Here is a 14,446-nt window from a genome sequence, read left to right as displayed (position 1 = left end):
CGAATAGAAAATCCGGTGACCTAATGCCATTGTCATCAAGCTTATCTCTTCCACTCCAATCTTGGGTTTCTCTCCCATGTACATCATCCCCAGCTTCTTAGAGTGGTTTGTGTTGGAAAATAGGGTCACTGAAATTTGGAGGAGAAGCTCTGAGGCATATCTGAAGACACTATCTTTAGAACGTTATTTTCCCCCACTCAGTTTCACTGAGTTTGCTGTTGGGTTACAGGAAAATATGTTCCCAAAATACAATAGAGCCTTCGGTGAGAATCTACCACCAGCAAAGTTGACGATTCTCTGAAGAAACCTTCTGTGAGACCGTAGAAAACCGAACTGAGAGAGAGACAAAGTGATTTTCAAAATTGTGTGTGCAAATACTTGAGTCATGCTCCAAAGAAACCTTTAGTAAGATAAAAGATATTTTTCAAAACATGTGTGCAGGTGTGTTTTTTGATGTAATTGACCAATCAAACCCCATTGGATTTAATCTCTAATGAAATTAAAATCCAACAGTTTGTTTGTCACCTTCTCTCTCTCCGCAGGTTTTTCTCATTAGTACTTGTAATCTCATCTTTCACTAAGCTCTCTACACAGCCAGTTTTGTGCTTTGTGAATGTTACGAAAAGAGTAGATGAAACCAAAACGGTTTTACTCTTGCTGCTGGTGGCTTCTGCTTTGACATATGCCAATGTGGATTGAGTTCTGTGTGCTTGTTGGTAGGGTTTGGTGGAGGAGAAACAAAAATGCGAGGGAGGAGTGGCCGAGTGAGAGTTTGAATTGGGAGGATAGGTGCGTTTGTTATCATTTTGTGTCTGGTTCAACTGGCCACTTCAGTTAATGGCCAAAGGCCCGTAAAGTTACATTCAATGTTGTTCAACCAACGTGTTCGCTTTTCATTGATAGGGTTCACACAACCCATGAACGCACAAGTTCATGTAATGCGGACTCCAGCTAAAGCATTCAGCTAATCCCAATTCGCTTACATGTGTACCAAACATTTGGTGTCTCTCATACGTGATTTTGTGGACTGCAATTACAAGGTTCTATATACTACTAGATTACAATGTTGAGCAGCAAATCAATGTTTTAAAAACTGATTCAAAACCTAAACCACTTTGACCACTGGTTTTCAGGTCAGCAATTTGACCATCCGGTTCAAATGAGTGGCCTTTTCTAGTTAAAAATATAAAATGTTAAAAATAATTAAAATAAAAAAGTCAAAAAATCATTGTCTAGGTTGATGGTTTGACGATTTAACTACCTAGGTGAATGGATTATTGACCAAGTCAGCATTGCTTAGTTTAGGAATAGGTTAAGGATGAAACGAAACCAGTTGCTTAAACAATTTTTAAGCTAAATGGTTCAATTTTCTGGATCAATAAAGACTTAGAAACACTGCAACAAATAGCATGGAAGTAGAGTGGTGAACAATCTTAATAGCACTCTAATAGCACTCCAAATTTCCAACTATCATTAGATCGTGGATGGAAGAAAGTTTTGGTCTCTGGGTTAGGCCTGGATTGTCCCTTACCCCAGCACAACCCCTAAGATCCAGTGTTATGAATTTGGAATTCAGTAAGAAAGTTTAATGGCTCATGCTAGGGGTTCTCACAGTTTGGTTAACCAAATCGTGGGCTTACTTTTGAACTGAATTGGTATTACTGGTTTTTGGAAAATTGGTAATTGAAACTGAACCAAAGCCGATCGATTAATCGATTGATCGATTTGATTCATTGATTTTTTTTTGTTTTTTAATGTATTTATAATATATATTATAAAAATATATAAAGATATAATAAAAAATCAGAAATATAAATAAAATATTATATTTTAAATAATAAATAATATATTATATATAATAAATATATATTTACATATAATGCATATTTATTAATTTATAATGTATAGGAAATATAATATATATATATAATATACATAAATACAACTAAAATATATAGACTTATATGTATACCAGATGGTTTGGTTGATCGCCGGTTTTCTATAATGGTTAACCAAAACCAAACTCGCATCTATAGTTTTCTAAAAATACTGAATCAATCGATTCGACTAACCAGATTTTTGGCTTGGTTTTAGTCGATTTTCCAATTCGATTTGGTTTTTTGGTTTTTCTTGCTCACCCTATCTCAAGCTAATGCAGTACTTATTCTTAATCTACCACACAAATTCCAAACTTTGCTTGTTCTTCCATCTTCACGTTGAAAGACTAGGAATGGAAATGAGGCGAGGTGGGGCCAGGTTTTGTATGTCCTATCATTGACTCCCAACCCTATCAGGCCTAGAAATCCTAATCCCATCACTTATCAAAACTAGAAGTCCTATCTTTGACTCATTTAAGCCCCTGTCTCAAGCCTAATCCGATCCCTCCCATACGCTTGACTAACTTGACCATCAGAGTCTTCGCCCCTGGGATAACACCAGGGGCCTCTGACGTGTACTCTCTTGCCCTCAGGTTGGAGGCATTAGCCTTGGCCAAAGAAGCGGAGTTACCTTGTTGCCCTTAGCTCCATCCTTGGAAGCAACAATTGGCATTGTTAGTGGGAATGCTTCTTAACAACCTCCCTTAAAAGAACAACAAACTCAAACAACTAAGCTTCTGATATGGCTGAAATCAAATACTGAGAACCTGGTCACTATGGACCAATTCAAACTGGTCCTTGATAGATTGGATAATATAACTCAAAGATTGGACGAGGTGGGGCAACCAGCAAGAGGCCGACCACGCGGTGGCTGCCTTGCTAGAAGCCATGGGCAACATAGTGGACGCTCCACACATGCATCACTGGTCTAGTGCCTACTTGGCCCTAGAAAGGATGACCCCTCAACATACAATAGCAACAACAAATGTACAAGCAAGCCGTTAAAGACATCCCGCCTCCCTAGCCAATGAAGAGATGATCCAGTTAGGTCCCGTGGCAACCATCGGGACTGTGACCACTACCACCAGGACGACAATGAGTGCTCTAGCCACTACAGTCCTCCTTTGAGGGTTGCAGGCTGACGCTACACCTTTCCCTCTCCAGAATTGGGCCTCCACGACCTCCTCAATGATCGTCGAGCCCAAAAAGCCTAACACATATCAGCATTGAGAACTCTAGAAACTGGGCTGACCCGTTCCGTGTCAAAGAGAACTAGGACAAGGCCTAGGCCCCCATTGACTAACGTTTGGGAAAATATACAGGCAAAAATAGGCGCCATTGAAGATGAAATCTAACAAGTGAAGGAGGGCCGAGGTGATGCCTCCACCAATCAAAATCCTTCGTCCACCTGGATCGATGCCATTACTGACTCCATTACATTGGAGCCGCTCCTGCCTCACTTCAAGGCTCCCACTTTGGAGAGGTACGATGGGACCACTGATCTGGATGACCACTTGGAAAACATTTGGGCACTCATGCTTCTTTATGCATCCTCCAACGCCTTAACGTGCCAAGCCTTCCAAGCCACGTTCAAAGGTGCCGCATGTAGAAGGTTCTCCATGCTTCCTCCTTGGTCCATTAGCTCATGAGAGCATTTTGTCAACCTCTTCCTCTCCCACTTCGTCAGTAGCCAGCAGTGCTAGAAGACTGTTATCTCACTCATGTCGATCAAGTTGAAGCAGGGTCTCGGTGCATGCTGCAATTAATGACCTCTAGTCTGCACCCCTCAAGTGGTCCATCTCCAAGATGCCACTAAAGAACAAGGTGGAAATTTTGAAAAAAACGTAGAAGTACATTGCCACTGAAGAGGCCAAGGCCAGCGTGGACCTCTAGGAGCATAAGGCTAACCACAGTCAGGGGGCCTCAGAGAAGAGAAAGGAAAGAGATGGACGCGGCCACAACCACCACAACAATAGCAAAGACAGTGACAAGAAGCTGTTGGCCTCTTCCTACAGCAAATACATGCCACTCAACTCCACCCAAATGCATATCCACATTTAACTAGGGAAAAAGGAATACCTAAAGTGGCCAGCGAAGATGAAGAGGAACCCTAAGAGGGGTAATCCAAAGAAATACTACAAGTACCGCCATGACACCATCCATCAAAACAAAGACTTCTACACGCTCAAAAATGACATCGAGTCTCTCATCCATTGTGGTCAATTGAAGGAGTACATTGGGGGCGATGCTAGAGCTTCATCCTCACAACAACAACAATAGTAGTGAATGTCATCGCAAGGGGCACGGCCTCGGGTGGATCCTTGGCCTTAGCTAGGAAGGCTTATGCTAGGCAACTCAAAATCCAAGGCCTGACACCCAATAAGCCAAAACCAGACGACGTCATCTCCTTCTCAAACAATGACTTGAAGGGAGTCTCCGTACCCCATAATGATGCATTGGTGGTGTTATTGGCATTCACCATTTACAAGGTGGAGAGGACACTTGTGGACAATGGATCTTCAGTGGACATCCTCTTTTATGATATCTTCAAGAAGATGAAGCTGACACCAGATTGGCTGCAGCTGGTCGATGTGCCACTAGTCGGCTTCTTCGAAGCCATCATCAAACCAGAAGGAAGAATCACCCTACCAGTCATAGTAGGGACAGAGCCTCGGTAAGTGACCAGGATGCCCCAAAGACAGATTTCCTTTGCTGAGGATCGATCACCTCATCAATGCCACTATGGAGTATGAGCTGCTAAGCCTCAAGGATGCCTTCTTTGGGTACAATCAGATTAAGATGTGCCCCATGGATGAGGACAAGACCTCGTTCATCACTGAGTGTGACACCTCCTGCTACAAGATCTTGCCCTTCGGATTGAAGAATACTGGAGCTACCTACCAACGGCTGGTAAACAAAGTGTTAAAGGACCAGATTGGGAGGAACGTTGAAGCCAATGTTGATGACATGGTAGTAAAGGGCCTGAAAGCCAACCAGCACACCTCAGACCCTGGTGAGACCTTTGTAGTGCTAAGTAAGTACAACATGAAGTTGAACCCTAGCAAATGTGCCTTCGGTGTCACCTTGGGCAAATTCTTGGGGATCGTTGTTACTTAGCGAGGCATAGAGGCTAACCCTAACAAAATCCAAGCCATACTTGACATGGCACTACCTCAGTCTATCAAGGAAACACAAAAGCTCACTAGCCGAGTGGCTGCCCTTAGCCAATTCATGTCGAAGTTGGTCGACCGTTGCATATCCTTCTTCCAAGCCATCAAGTAGCTGAAGGACTTCCAATGGACCAAATAATTCCATAAAATTATTTGATGAGTTGGAGTCCAATCCTGCCACACCCCCTCTTCTTACACATCCCCTTCTATGAGAAACCCTACTCTTGTACCTCTCGGCCGGGTATGAGGTCATCGGTTCTATTTTGGTGCAAGAAGACAAAGGCGTACAACGACCAATCTATTACATTAGTAAGGTCCTCTGTGACACAGAGACTAGGTACCCCTAGGTGGAGAAGCTAGCCTTTGCATTGGTGGTCTCAACTAGGAAATTTGGGCACTATTTCCAAGCTCATAACATCATAGTATTGACCAACCTACCCCTCAAGTCTGTACTCTCCAAGTGTAAGACCCCGAGTCGATTGGCCAAGGGGGCCATTGAATTGTTTACGTTCGACCTATATTATCAGTCGAGGTCTGCGATCAAGGCACGAGCCTCTAATGCCAAGGTAGCGGAGTAGGTCTCATACTTCTTACCCCAGATAACATTGAGGTTGAGTACGTGCTTCAGTTCAGCTTCCTTACCTCCAACAATGAGGCCGAGTATGTGGCCCTACTCGTTGGACTACTGCTTGCCAAAGACCTCAGAGCCCTACATGTTGAAGTCTTCAGCAACTCTCAGTTTTTGTTGAACCAAGTGAACGGAGAGTACGAAGCCCGAGAGCCCAACATGGCTAATTACTTGGCCAAAGTGAAAGAGAGCTAGCCTACCACTTCCAACACCTTGCTCTACAGCAAGTCCCTTGGGCCAAGAACATGAGAGCCGATGCCCTATCTAAGTTGGCAAGTACCTCGGGACCAGCTCTAAGCCCCACTATGTGTGTTGACAAGCTAGCATGACCTAGTATTGAAGAGATGCCGTTGCTTCTAATCCAAGCTGAGTCTTGTTGGATGGACCCCATCCTCACCTATCTACAGAACAAGTTGAATGTCAGCTTACAAGAGCTCAGCAATATGTTGCAAAGAGCTTAAGAACTGATTAAAAAGGATGAACCTGTAGCTATGCTTGTTGAAGCTAGCAAGACAGGCAAGAGAAAAGGAAGGAAAAGAAGCCTCAGAAGAAAGGCACTAAGAGCAAGAAACAAAAGAAAGACAAAGCATCAGATGCCTGTCACTTCTGCAAGAAGACCGGCCACTGGAAAAGGAACTGTCCTGCCTACCTGGAATCCAAGAAAGGTAATTTTGAATCTTGTGTTATAGAAACCAATCTATTGGTAGCTTCTGCGTCCTGGTGTATTGACTCCGGGGCTGCAACTCATGCGTGTAACTCACTACAGGGTTCAAGGTAAGTAGAAGGCTGAGTGATAGAGAAGTCACGCTCAACTTGGGGACAACTACAACTGTTGCAGCCGCGGCCATAGGAACCGTGGAGTTATTTTTTAGAGAAGGAACTATTGTACTGAAAAATTGTCTTTATGTACAAATTTTAAAAAGAAATTTGATTTCTGTCACAAAACTGTGTGCAGATAGTTATTCTATCTTCTTTACTAATACGATTACTATTAAAAGAAATAACAGATTCATCGCATACGGGGAACTGGGGAATGGTCTCTATGTTCTATATCCTTCTATAGAAATTAACATAACCGAAACCACACCGGCTGAAATCTCCAAGATAAGAGCCCGTGATACAGTTAATCCCACGTGCCTGTGGCATTACCGACTTGGCCACATCAGTGTTGACCGAATCACAAGGTTTGTAAAGGATGGTCCTTTGGATTTTCTAACTGTAGAAGATCTTCCCACTTGTGAGCCTTGCCTGCAAGGCAAGATGGCGAAACGGCCATTTAATTGTAACCCTGAAAGATGTATAGGCACACTTGACCTTATACCTACTGATGTATGTGGTCCCCTGAGTGTTAGGGCACGGAATCAACATGTGTTTTTCATCACCTTCACCGATAATTTTTCATGATATGGTTACGTGTACGTAATGAGACACAAGTCTGAATCCTTTGAAAAGTTCAAAGAGTTCAGACAAGAGGTTGAGAAATAGGTAGGGAGAGAAATTAAAGCCCTCCGATTAGATCGAGGTGGGGAATAACTATCTGACGAATTCAGGGACTATTTAAAGGACAATGGGATAGTATCACAATTAACTCCTCCTGCTACACCACAACTTAATAGTGTTTTAGAGAGGAGGAATAGAACCTTATTGGATATGGTCGGGTCGCTTCTCATACACTCAGAGTTACCCATATCCTTTTGGGGTAACGCATTAGAGACTGTGATTTATGTGCTAAATCAGGTTCCAACCAAATCGGTTCTGACCAAATCGGGTTCCAACCAAATCAGTTCCAACCAAAGTTTCAGACACTTGAAGATTTGATGTTGTCCAGCACACATTAAAAGAGCGAGTGCAGACAAGTTGGAATCCAATACCAGTCATTGCCTATTTGTAGGCTACCCAAAAGGCTCTGTGGGTTACCTATCCTATGACACAAGTGAGCAGAAAGTGTTCTGCAGCTAAAATGCACAATTCTTGGAAACAAATTATATCCTGGACACCCATCATCAGGAAACAGTTCTTGATGAGGAGAGCTTAGGAGCAGTGGGAGATGTCCCACAAGTTCCAGGTAGTGACCAACCTAGAAGATCCACTTGGGTATCCAAGCCACCAGTCCGTTATGGTTATGACCAGGATAGTTACCTGTTGGAAACCTTGACTAGTGAGGAGGATCTTGTGCCTTACGCGGAAGCTATGTTGGACATAGATTCCCAGAACTGGGTGGAGGCCATGAGAGCAGAGATGTACTCAATGGAGACCAATGGAGTCTGGACTCTAGTAGATCCACCCTTCGAGATAAAAGCAATCGGTTGCATATGGATTTACAAGAGGAAGAATGGCACCAATGGTAGGGTTGACACCTTCAAAGCTCGTCTAATGGCGAAAGGGTACACTCAGAAAGAGGGCATCGATTATGAGGAAACCTTTTCACCCGTGGGCATGCTTAAATAAATTAGGATCCTGCTAGTAGTAGCAGCATACAATGATTATGAGATTTGGTAGATAGATCTCAAAATTGCATTCCTGAATGGAGATCTTACTAAAGATATCTATATGCAGCAGCCGCAACACTTCATTGCTGCAGGTCCGAAAAACATGGTATGTAAACTTAATAGATCCATTTATGGACTTAAGCAAGTTTCTAGAAGTTGGATAATCCGTTTTGACTCTACTGTCAAAGCGTTTGACTTCAAGCAGAATACAGATGAACCTTGTGTTTACAGGAAGTACAGTGGAGATAAGGTTACCTTCTTGGTTCTGTATGTAGATGACATTCTACTCATTGGGAATGATGTAGGATTGTTAACTACAGCATCTCCCATTGGCTAACCACAACCTTCTCAGCCCTGAACAGTCCATGGCCCTTTCCCAAGTGGGGAATAGATCTCCTCGAACCCTTCCATTAAGACACCTGGAACAAGAAATACATCATCATTGCGTAGACTATTTCACTAAGTGGGCAATGCCAAGCCCATGCAGACCATCACAACCAAAGTTATCCAATGCTTCTCCTAGAAAAACATCATCTGTAGCTTTGGCATCTCCCACATACTCGTCACTTACAATGGAAAGCAGTTCGACGATGCCAGGTTCAGGGAGTGGTGTGCAAGCCTTGGCATCAAAAAATAGTAATCCTAAGTCAGCTACCCCCAAACCAACGACCTTGCCAAGGTCACCAACAGAACCATCTTGGAGAGACTGAAGTCTAGATTGGATAGAGGGAAGGGTCTTTGGGCCGATGAGATGTACAGAGTCCTAAGGGCCATTTGACGACACCTCAGATAGCCCTGATTGAGACCATGTTCAACTTGACTTATTAGACCGGGGCCATCATCCTAGCAAAGTTCGACTAGCCGGTGCTTCGAGCTGAGGCATACAATGAGGCCAAGAATGATTAAGAGTAACTCGATAGTACAACTCTTGGGTAAAAGAGCACCACTTCCAAGAAAGTTACCTCATCGTCAAAAAGGTCATGGTGCCCGAGCCCAACGTTGGAAAACATGGTCCCAACTAGAAAGGGCCCTATAAAAGCAAGCAGGTAGTCTACCCCGGAACCTTTTGGCTATTATACTTGGGCAGAGGACCGGTCCATCATACTTGGAACTCCGAAGACCTCTAGATGTACTACCAGGTGCAATGTAATTTCTTATACAAAAACTTATCAATGAAAAGTGCAAAGTTCCTCTTGCCTTAACTCCAATTTTAGTGTAGACATTCTTGTTCCATTTAACTACCAGGACCCCTCGGCCGCACCACTAGTCGTAGCACACAATCTTCACCATGGTTTATATGCTCGGATTGGACAATGCCCAAGGCACACGACTCTTGAAGAGTCATATGCCTATTTGCCTTTGGGCCAAGTTAGAGGACTCCATGGACCTCTACTACGACATCAGCCCATAGTGTCGACCCACTAGCTAGTGCAAACTAGGATGAATGAACACACTAAAATTGGCAATGCTGCTTCGCTAAGGCAAAAGCACTCTACGACCACGTCTAGGAACCACTAGCTAGGCCTCTACTACACGCGAGTCTATTCACTAAGATTCCAAGGCAGGCAAATCTAGGTAGGCAAAGGTATTTGCGTCCCTCACCTTCTTGCTATGGAACGAGGCTCCGAACCCTTGACGGCAGAGCTCGGCTTCACCTACCTATCTTGATGGGAAAGGGAAAAGTATAGGCCAGGTGAGATTGCACATCATTGCCATGGTGTCCCTTCTGGTCATTGGATGACCTCCCTTAGTGGTGTGCCCCACACCTCATCAAGAGGTTACATGCGGAACCCTAGCTGATTTAAGGCCCACTGAAATCTGGCTTTATGAAAGTCAGTGGGAGCCACTTTGGTTTGACCTAAATCAAACTAGGGCGTAATTATTTGTTCCCTCTAGCTAATATGAGTGCAAGTGATAGAGAGATTCATATGATGAAATCTCTAAAGGCCTTCCATCATTAGCATGAGGATGGGTCATTCAGTAATGAAGAAACGCACTAGAAAATGGGCTATCCATTTGCTGTTGGGCTTGTCTGAGTGTTTCATAAGATGATAGGGGCGTCATAGACCGATGTGGGAGGGGCTTCACCAAAAAATGGGAACTCTCTCACGGTACCTTGGCGTTCATGAATATGATGGGTAAGCACTCACTGGATAGAAAGGTTTACCTGAAAATGGCTCTGAACCTTGTCTAACAAAGGCCAAAGGGAAAACTCATATGATGAGTGGATATGATCCTTCACAGAAAGGTGGTGGGGTTATGCAGCTGAAACAGTTGGCTCCATGCACCCTATATGATTTTCCACATTTCCAGAGACAACCCATAGTCTCCATCACTGAGAAAGGAGTGAAATCTCAGAGATGAAGAAATGGAAATGGATCGTAGATTAAAATCCATATCTATGAAATGAACATGAATCAAATTAGGTTGTGGACTGATGTTTGCTCTTTTATCAGAAAATGGAAAATGGATCTTTTGCAAAGCTTCTTGATGAGAACAAGCTTAAGGGCCCAAACTACGCCAACTAGTACAGGAACCTTATGCTGGTCCTAGCTTCAGAAAAGATGGACAAAGTGGCAAAGAATCCTGCCCCAGAGCGTCCGGGTGACAGGGCTTCTGAGGCCCAAAGGAGAGACTATCAGGAATGGGAGGAGAAAAACCCCCTAGCCGGGTGTTACATCATCGCCTCCTTGGACAACCCAATATAGAGGCAGTTCGATCAGATCGAACATGCCAAGGACATATTGGACAACCTGAGGATGATGTATGAAGAGCGGAATCGTTCTACTTGGCAAAAGGTCTTGAAGCAGTTCATGACCACTCAAATGTCCAAGGGCCAACAAGTTCACGACCATTGCCTTCGGATGATGGGTTACATCAATGAACTGGAGGCTCTTGGATCTGGGCTGGACCTCACAACCAAGATAGACGCTATCCTTAATTCTTTGCCTCCTTCCTTTAATCTGTTCGTCATGAACTATAACATGAACAAGCTGAATGTCAACTTGCAAGAGCTCAGCAATATGTTGCAAAGAACTGAAGAACTGATTAAAAATGATGAGCCTGTAGCTATGCTTGTTGAAGCTAACAAAACGGGCAACAGAAAGAGGAAGGCAAAGAAGCCTTAGAAAAAAGCCACCAAGGGCAAAAGGCAGAAGAAAGACAAAGCATCGGATGCCTGTCACTTCTGCAAGAAGACCGACCACTGGAAAAGGAATTGTCTTGCCTACCTGGAATCCATGTGTCTGTGGCACTACCGACTTGGCCACATCAGTGTTGACCGAATCACAAGGTTGGTAAAGGATGGTCCTATGGATTTTCTAACTGTAGAAGATCTTCCCACCTGTGAGCCTTGCCTACAAAGCAAGATGACAAAACGGCCATTTGACGGTAAGCCTGAAAGATGTACAGGCACACTTGACCTAATACATACTGATGTATGTGGTCCCCTAAGTGTTAGGACATGGAATCAACACGTGTATTTCATCACCTTCATAGATGATTTCTCACGATATGGTTACGTGTACCTAATAAGACACAAGTCCGAATCCTTTGAAAAGTTCAAAGAGTTTAGACAAGAGGTCGAGAAACAGTTGGGGAGAGAAATTAAAGCTCTTCGATCTGATCGAGGTAGCAAGTATCTCTCTGACGAGTTCAGGGACTACTTGAAGGACAATGGGATAGTATCACAATTAGCTCCTCCTACTACACCACAACTTAACGGTGTTTCAGAGAGGAGGAATAGGACCTTATTGGATATGGTCTGGTCACTTCTCATACACTCAGAGTTACCCCCATCCTTTTGGGGATACGCATTAGAGACTGCGATTTACGTGCTGAATCGGGTTCCAACCAAATCGGTTTCGAACACTCCATATGAACTTTGGACCGGAAAGAAACCATGTGTTAGACACTTGAAGATTTGGGGTTGTCCAGCACACGCTAAAAGAATGAGTGCAGACAAGTTGGAATCCAAGACCAGCCGTTGTCTATTTGTAGGTTACCCAAAAGGCTCTGTAGGTTACCTTTTCTATGACCCAAGTGAGCAGAAAGTGTTCTGCAGTCGAAATGCCCCGTTCTTGGAGACCGATTATATCCTCGACACCCATCATCAGGAAATTGTTTTTGATGAGGAGAGCTCAGGAGCAGTGGGAGATGTCCCACAATTTCCTTGTAGTGACCAACCTAGAAGATCCTCTCGGGTATCCAGGCCACCAATCCATTATGGTTATGACCAGGATAGTTACCTGGTGGAAACCTTGACTAGTGAGGAGGATCCTGTAACTTACGCGGAAGCAATGTTGGACATATATTCCCAGAAGTGGGTGGAGGCCATGAGAACAGAGATGGACTCAATGGAGACCAATGGAGTTTGGACTCTAGTAGATCTGCCCTACGGGGTAAAAGCAATCAGTTGCAAATGGATTTACAAGAGGAAGAAGGGCCCCGATGGTAGGGTTGAGACCTTCAAAGCTTGTCTGGTGGTGAAAGGGTACACTCAGAAAGAGGGCATCGATTAAGAGGAAACCTTTTCGCCTGTGGCCATGCTTAAATCCATTAGGATCATGCTAGCTATAGCAGCATACCATGATTATGAGATTTGGTAGATGGATGTCAAAACTGCATTCCTGAATGGAGATCTTACTGAAGATATCTATAAACAGCAGCCACAAGGCCTCATAGCTGCGGGTCAGGAAAACATGGTATGTAAACTTAATAGATCCATTTATGGACTTAAGCAAGATTCTAGAAATTGAAGCATCCGTTTTGACTCTTCTATCAAATCGTTTGACTTCGAGCAGAATCTGAATGAACCCTGTGTTTATAGGAAGTACAGTGGAGATAAGGTACCCCATAATGATGCATTGGTGGTGTTAATGACCATCACCAATTACAAGGTGAAGAGGACACTTGTGGACAATGGATCTTCAGCGGGCATCATCTTTTATGATATCTTCGAGAAGATGAAGTTGACACCAGATTGGCTGCAGCTGGTCGATGTGCCACTAGTCGGCTTCTTTGGAGCCATCATCAAACCAGAACGAAGAATTACCCTACCAGTCATAGTAGGGACAGAGCCTCGGTAAGTGACCAGGATGCCCCAAAGACAGATTTCCTTTGCTGAGGATCGATCACCTCATCAATGCCACTATGGAGTATGAGCTGCTAAGCTTCAAGGATGCCTTCTTCGGATACAATCAGATTAAGATGTGTCCCGTGGATGAGGACAAGACCTCGTTCATCACAGAGCATGACACCTCTTGCTACAAGGTCTTGCCCTTTGGATTGAAGAATGCTGGAGCTACCTACCAACGGCTGGTAAACAAAGTGTTAAAGGACCAGATTTGGAGGAATGTTCAAGCCAATGTTGATTCGGTGTCGCCTTGGGCAAATTCTTGGGGATTGTTGTTACTTAGCGAGGCATAGAGGCTAACCCTAAGAAAATCCAAGCCATACTTGACATGGAACTACCTCAGTCTATCAAGGAAACACAAAAGCTCACTAGCCGAGTGGCTGCCCTTAGCCAATTCATGTCGAAGTTGGTCGACTGTTGCATATCCTTCTTCCAAAGCCATCAAGTAGCTGAAGGACTTCTAATGGACCAAAGAATTCCATAAAATCCTTTGGTGAGTTGGTGTCCTATCCTGCCACACCCCCTCTTCTTACACATCCCCTTCTATGAGAAACCCTACTCTTGTACCTCTCGGCTGGGGATGAGGCCATCAGTTCTATTTTGGTGCAAGAAGACAAAGGCGTACAATGACCAATCTATTACATTAGTAAGGTCCTTTGTGACACAGAGACTAGGTACCCCTAGGTGGAGAAGCTAGCCTTTGCATTGGTGGTCTCAACTAGGAAATTTGGGCACTATTTCCAAGCTCATAACATTATAGTATTGACCAACCAACCCCTCAAGTTTGTACTCTCCCAGCATAAGACCCCGAGTCGATTGGCCAAGTGGGTCATTTAATTGTTTAAGTTCGACCTATATTACCAGTCGAGGTCTGCGATCAAGGCACAAGCCTCTAATGCCAAGGTAGCGGAGTAGGTCTCATACTTCTCACCCCGGATAACATTGAGGTTGAGTACGCGCTTCGGTTCAGCTTCCTTAGCTCCAACAATGAGGCCGAGTATGTGGCCCTGCTCGTTGGATTGTTGCTTGCCAAAGACCTCAGAGCCCTACATGTTGAAGTCTTCAACAACTCTCAATTATTGGTGAACCAAGTGAATGGAGAGTACGAAGCCCGAGAGCCCAACATGGCTAATTACTTGGCCAAAGTG

Source organism: Nelumbo lutea, chromosome 1, assembly GCF_056320005.1.
Source record: "Nelumbo lutea isolate HS-2025 chromosome 1, American lotus-T2T, whole genome shotgun sequence".
NCBI lineage: Eukaryota > Viridiplantae > Streptophyta > Magnoliopsida > Proteales > Nelumbonaceae > Nelumbo > Nelumbo lutea.
Note: the sequence above shows the minus strand (reverse complement) of the source record.